At 41.6% G+C, this 7077-nt stretch overlaps 1 long non-coding RNA gene across 1 annotated transcript; it reads left to right on the top strand.

The window, feature by feature from the left end:
• The first annotated feature begins 885 nt into the window (after positions 1-885).
• LOC138657572 (uncharacterized) lies at positions 886-2550 on the top strand. The gene is made up of 5 exons (XR_011317066.1): positions 886-1010; positions 1655-1853; positions 1945-2046; positions 2147-2283; positions 2358-2550. It is a non-coding gene; the product is annotated as an uncharacterized lncRNA (long non-coding RNA).
• Positions 2551-7077: the final 4527 nt, after the last annotated feature.

The following is a 7077-nucleotide window of genomic DNA, read 5'->3' on the forward strand; positions in this document are numbered from 1 at the left end:
CTCCTACAGCCCCTGGCAGCAAATAGAGGGCCACACGACCTCCTCCAGTCCCTTGACAGCCCCTTGAGGCCCACACAGCCTCCTCCAACCCCCTAGAGGGCCACACGGCCTCCTCACGCCCTGTGGAAAGCCACGCAGGATCCCCAGACCCCACTGGCCTGCCACTAGTTCGGCAACACAATCTGAGAGACTGGCAACAGGACTGACATATCATATTTAATAGCCTAGCTGTTAATGCACTTTATATACTAAAACTTACTTTATACAGTAATACCGTTTAATATTATTCATTTTTTCTCTCCACACGTTGAATGCCAGTAAAAAAATGTCGCCTATGCCAAGCTCTGTTATAAAAGTTTTTTTTGCATGACTTGCTATTTTTGGTTTAAGCCTAATTTCTTTCGGCAACATGCATTATTGTTAGGAAAATGCACTATCCTGGACACAGATGATACAATTTAGCATCCAGGATACTGCGAGGAAATAAGGGATAGAATCCCCACACAACTGCAGTAGTGACACCTGTCTGGTTGTCTCCACCAACAGTGATGCATGCGGGTGTCCCCAGTGTTCCCCACCCAAAAGTCTCTCTCTCTCTCTTTGTACAGGCACTATCATAGTGGTTAAGGGCCTTGGCCAACCATCCAAGTAGTCTACAAAGCTCTATATGTTCTTAATCTCATTTATAGATGAATTAATGCATATTTTGTATTTTTTTTTAGCCCATCCACTGAGGAGCCTATTGTTCTTCCAACTGTTGAAGATGCAAGGTAACAACTATGTAACAAATTTGTAAAAACATTTGTAGCCGCTATAATATCAGTAAAGGAAGCTTCTGGTGTCAATCACCTTAATATTTTCTTGCCTTTCCAGTTCAAGTGCCAATTTGCCCCTGCGGAAAAAAATGACTGGTTGGGTTGCACAATAAGCAGGATTTAAAATCCACTATTTTACTGAGTTTCAAATTTTTTTTGAAGGGGAAATGTTCAGCATCGACCATAAAGCCAATGGTAAGTGTGATTTTATCAGTTTGCATGTATTTGATGAATTCTTACAGATGGGAAGCTATTTGTATCTAAAATAAAACAAATGATCATACAATTGGGTTCACGCTTTCTCTTTCTAAACTCTGAAGAGATCTGTGCACTTTTTAAAAAACTTGAGGGCTACCAGAGAATATTTTCTTTCCCTGGAAAGACTGAAGACCAGTGAAGAAACCATTAAAAAGCATATTGGTCACCTGCGGACTTTTATAAGGTTCCTACTCTCAGAGGACTACCCCAGTGGCCTTGAAGAAGAAATGAAGGATGCAGTTGGCCCCTTTAAGGAGACTCTACAGGCCATAGAGGATACATTGAACCAGAAGCTTGCTAAAGGCAGGAAGAGGGGGTAAGTCGCTCAAGTATATACAGCACCTGCAATTTGAATTTCTACTGTCATGGGGATGGAAAATGCCATAGAAAAAAAATCATGGAAAAGCAAAGGAGGATTATCAGAAAGTCTAGATTTAATTATTACTTGTTCTGCCGTGCAAGGTTGGAAGAAAGTAATGTTTAGCTTTTAGAATTGCAGGCAAGTCTCCCATTTTCATACCATCAAATCAATTCCAACCAAACTAATGAACCTGTAACATACCTACTTTTATCACCCACAGATTGGAATCCACGCCTCTCACCATGGCTGATTGTCGCAAAATTTTGACAGTGGCCAAGCCTCACATCTCTGATATCTTTACACGAGCACAATTGTGCAATAAGCTGAGTGATAAGGAGAAGACGTTGGCATGCTATTACCTTCAGGCTGTTCTCATCTATAAACATTTACGTAACCCATCTGAGATCAAACATCTAAGGGTAGGCTTAATATAATTAACCAACTTTGCATATTGCTGACAGATGCAGCTTCGCCATATCTTATGCATTTTCTATGTTCCTCCTCTTATAGGTAAAAGAATGGATTGAGAGGGAGAAATGACATGTTGGTGGGCAGCTGGTAACAGTAGTAAAGACAAAAAAAAGTCTTATACTGCAGGATGAGGATGAGCAGGTAAATGTGAAAAACATAAAGAACATACAGCACAGCATCATATGAATTAAGGTTTTGCCATTGGCAATTATATTTTTAACACAACATTTCCCGTTGACAGAATTTCTGCACATACTTTGAAAAGATTCGGCCAACTAATCAGCCAGAGGATGTAGAAGAGGCGCTTGAATGCTTCGTGTCCTGCAAGGGGAAAAGCATCTTGAATTCTGGCAAAGACATGGAGCGTTTTCAGAAGAAGTTAGTAATAAATGAGGTTCTCCTTGTTTTTTCTGCCAAGCATTTACCACTACTAACAAATGTTTTATCCGCAGGTATCAGCTGCCCATAATAACATGGACGATGTCAATAAACATACATAGAAAGTGGGCAGAAGAAAGTCTTTCCCAAGAGGAAAGAGACCAGGCCAATGCATATTTGCAACATCAAACCAGACACCGTGGATACATCTCTATTGGCTGCCGGGATGTTATTGGTGGCCACGCTAAAGGGAGACGAAGCAGGAACCTCCGAGTAAGAGACCTAACTTTATCCCCACAGGCATTCCCAAAATCCATCTGTTCATTGTGTGAGTCTTAGGTAATTATCTCTTAAGCATGTATCATTCCTACCAAGTTCTAGGTTAAGTAGGTTACTAGATAAAAGTTTTGTTATCAGTTTTTCATTTCTTAAAGGTCTTTTTTTAACTTCACAGATCTACATGGCCCAAGAGGAAGAGGATCAGGGTTGAAGAAGACAGTGAGGGACAAACAAATGAGGAAGAGACAGAAGGCGCTGGGTAGGAGACAAAAAACACTGTATGATGCGCCCACAATACCATCCACACACTATGATGTCCCAACTGTACCCCCTTCAACTACCCTTGGCAACGAATGGTGGCCCCAGCAGAATATAATACACAAGTGTGACCGCCCCGTACAGCCCTGCATGCAGTACAAGGGGCCTACATACAGTATAATGGCCCCTACTATCACTGCACATAGTATAATGACCCCACACAGCTCTCCGCACGGTCTGTTGAACCCCACACAAACTTCATTGTATATTTGCTTGCTCACAATATAGTGACCCTCAAATAGGCCTCCATAAAGTATAAAGGCTCCCTCATAGCCATGCACATAATATAATGCCCTCCACAAAGCCATCCAAATATTATAATGGCCCTACATAGTCCTCCATATGGTATAATGTACCCCCATTGCCTTCTATAAAAAAATGCTTCCCCATAGTCTATTATAATACACCACACAGTCCTCAATATAATTTAATCTAGCCTCCATATATTATAATGCATCCTGTGTATAATATTATGTACTCTCCATAGTACTCAATTATAAAGCAGCCTCTATAGTTCTTCATATAGTATAATGTAGCCTCTATAATCCTCCATGTAGCCTCTATATTTATCAATATTGCAAAATGTAGCCTCTGTACTACTCTGTGTAGGATACAGCCTCTATAATCCATATAGCATAATGTGTAACTACAGTCCTATCACCAATAGCGTAATGTGGCCCTACAGTCCTGAGATCCATAATCTAATGGGGCCATGCAGTAAATAGTTAATATATTTAATTTTGCATTAAACATAAATTGATTATATAGTCAATAATTTTTACCACAAATAACTTTGCGGCACCTTCCCTTTAAGCAATTATGTCTTTCAGCATATGATTAATTCCAAATTCTTGGTTAAGTTGTCTAGTAAGGAACACCACCAGTTTCGGTATCTCATAACTTATAATCTCTCTTTTTAACTTTACAGAAGTTCCATTAGCATTGCAGGAGAAGGCGGCAATCGAGGACATTCTGAGGCGGAACAAACAGATGAGGAAACAACAGTCCAACAGACTGACAATACTGAAAAACTGTTCCATTTCAGCAGACTAATTGAAAAGTACCCTGTAGGAGTGGACAATTATCTGCCATCCCTGTCCACCTGCAGTCACTACACAGAGAATTTTGCAAAGTACTGTCAGGATAAATGGAGGCGGGAACAGTACAGTTTACGGGTTTCAAATGCAATCGGTAAGTTTTTTAATGGTTTGTTTTCTAATTTTAATTCTGTCTAGCAGAAGATGTATTCTTTGGGATGTGCTGCCTTAACATTTTAGGTTTGCTGAATATTTGACAGTATTGTTTTTTCTTGTAGGATTTTTTCAGGCATTTCCCCAAAGATAAAGACTTAAAGCAATATTTGAAAAAACAGCATTGGACAACCAATCTACCTGGCCTACAAGATGTCCAACGTGGATGGATGCCAAAACCAAAAAGAGGGGATCCAGAGCACGTTATCAAGCTTCAAGAAATGGTGAGGTCACAAAACTGGAAAGGCCTTATCACAAATGATCAAACGAAAGGTGAAGGACTCCACACGACTCGTGGATTTACTAAGGGTGACATTTGTGACCATCATGGGGCGCTTATAGCAGGAAATGAGGCTGAAACATTACAATCAACCGTGCATGAAAATGAATGCTATATGTTTGTTTTATTTTAACACCAGAGAAAAGGTGGTGTTTTGATTCCAGGGAGGCTCCATGCAAATGTCACCCAGACATGCCATCAACATTTGGACGAAAGATCAATCATTCACAAAAAAATTACAATGTGAAACCTGTCGTTAAATACATACTTGATGGTCACACCCCATCCATCCTATTTACTGCCATTTGTGATCTCAAACCAGGGGACTATGGAGTAAAACAAAATCAATTTGGAGAAGCTTCAAGTGTATCGCGGCTGAACACATGACTTTATAACATTAAGTATTTTACTTTATACGTTTCACCTTGTTTGTGTAGCTTTCCTCAAGGTACTTTGGTTTCCTTCCACACCCCAAAGACCTGCTGATATGGAATCTAGATTGTGGACCCAATGTGGACAGGGTTTTGGGTTGATGGAAAGCACTGTGAAGTTAATTACACTTTATAAGAGAATAAATTATTGTTGCTATTATTGTCAAAAGTAATATAAATAAATAATTTTCCTTTTACCATTTCCTTAGTTAGTGTTATGTTTAAACTAGTTGGGCCCACACTTAAAAAACATTCAGAAGATGAGCCGGCTATTGCGCTCATTTTTGGCACAATAAGCCGGCTCTCACTGTTGAAAATGACATACTGTAACACATAAGGAGCAATGCTGCCATCTGGTGGTTTTACAATCAAGTTTTAAGCAACAGTGCTACCCGGTGAAATTTCCAGATATTACACTTTCTTAAAATTTGGAAAGTGAGCGCCGGCTAATTGACCAAAAAAGCAGCATAAAAAAAGCGCGACAGATGGCTCTCACAAAATGACTAACGTTTTTTTTTTGCATAGATCCTCTCAGGAGTAAAATTTCAGGCTGCAGTTTGTGAGCTTTCGAAAATAAATTTTCCCGGACCTCAGAATAAAAATTTGCTATTTTTACCGCGTGCGTAAGCGTCCCGTAGTGCCAAAAAACAAGTTTGCCCCATCAGTCCATATATATTACTACAGTAAGGTGGTGACACTCAAAAAATGACCCTACCCAAATTTCAATGGACCAAAGTCAAACGTGTTGCTATTCAGCAACAAGATGGCCGACTTTTGTTGCTGGATAGCAACGACAAGGTCAAACCTTTTTGCAGATCTGCAACAAATGCCGATATTTTCTAAGTTTTTCACCTAAGGTCTGCCTCCAACAGATGCAGTCCCTGCTAGGTTTGCTCAATTTCACTTGCCGCGTAATGCCGTTGGGCAGAACCTTTTCACGCCAACTATTGCTGGCGACGAAGGGAATCTCCCAGCCAGGCCATAGAATTAGGCTTACTCGCACAATGAAGGAAGACTTGCTAGTCTGGAAAACATTCCTAAATTCCTACAACGGCCATATTTGCCTCATGTCTCAAGAAACGCTAAGTAAAGAGTTAGGACTAGCAGCGGGAGGAAATCTCAGACGGGTTTGTGGCAATCTACCAAGGCCAATGGTGCAAAGTGAGCTGGCCAGCTTTGTGGGCCTCCGCCGACTGGGGCCGTGACCCAGCCCTGCTAGAAGTCTTTGCGATCGTAGCTGCAGTAGAGCTCAGGGGTGCACAACTAGAGAACAAACATAAGATTCTCAACAAAACACCCCGACAAAGCGCTTGAACAGCATGTCTTCTGCATCCCCACCTTTACTCGTGCTGTTACGCCGCCTAGCATTACTATGCTTAAAACACATCTGGTGTCGTGCCACAGTTACGTCAGTTGATAAAACCTTGTTAACGCTTTGTTATTTTCGAATTGGCAGGCCTTCAAAGCTCCTTCCGACCATGCAACCATTGGGTGTCCAGTGTCCAACACTCCTTTTGGACACAGTAGCCAATCAATGATGCCACTGATCCGCGCATCAGTTACGCCGGCTGCCTGGCAGGTTTACGGTAAGACGTGGGATGAGTGGTGCTCATTAATTCACAGAATACCAGTCGATAGGTGTGATCGGGCAAGATGTAAGGTGCTGGTTGATCTTTTGAATTTGCTCAGGCATAGAGGCACGTCAGGAACATCGGCGCAGCGTCATCTTTCAGGAATAGCCTTTTTCTTCCAGCTATTGGGGTGGGCAGACATGACAAAGTATTTTTTTCATCAGACAAGCTGCTAAAGGCTGGAAAAGGCTCCAACCTAGTCAGGAGTGTCGTCCCATTTCTTTGAGCCTACTGCACAATATCACGATTTCCCCGTCGGTATGCATTTCCCAATACGAGTCAATCCTAGTGTCAGCTGTGTTTGCCATCGCCTTTTTCGGAGCGCTTCGGATTAGGAGCTGGTACTGTGTTCAAAAACCTCATCAGATGGTGGACTAATCAACGAAGGCCTCGTCATATGTAACGATGCACTGCGCATTAGGGTGCTTAAATCCAAATGCGACCCTGCCGGTAGAGGGACGTGGGTCCTTGTTAAGTCGTCGGATGGTCCCATATGCCCACTTAACATAGTAAAAAGATACTTCGCAACGAAACGCGCAGGTAGATTCTGTCACATGCAGACGGCTCCCCTTTACCAAATACCAGTTCCACACAATTTTTAATCG

Source organism: Ranitomeya imitator, chromosome 1 (genome assembly GCF_032444005.1).
Source record: "Ranitomeya imitator isolate aRanImi1 chromosome 1, aRanImi1.pri, whole genome shotgun sequence".
Lineage (NCBI taxonomy): Eukaryota > Metazoa > Chordata > Amphibia > Anura > Dendrobatidae > Ranitomeya > Ranitomeya imitator.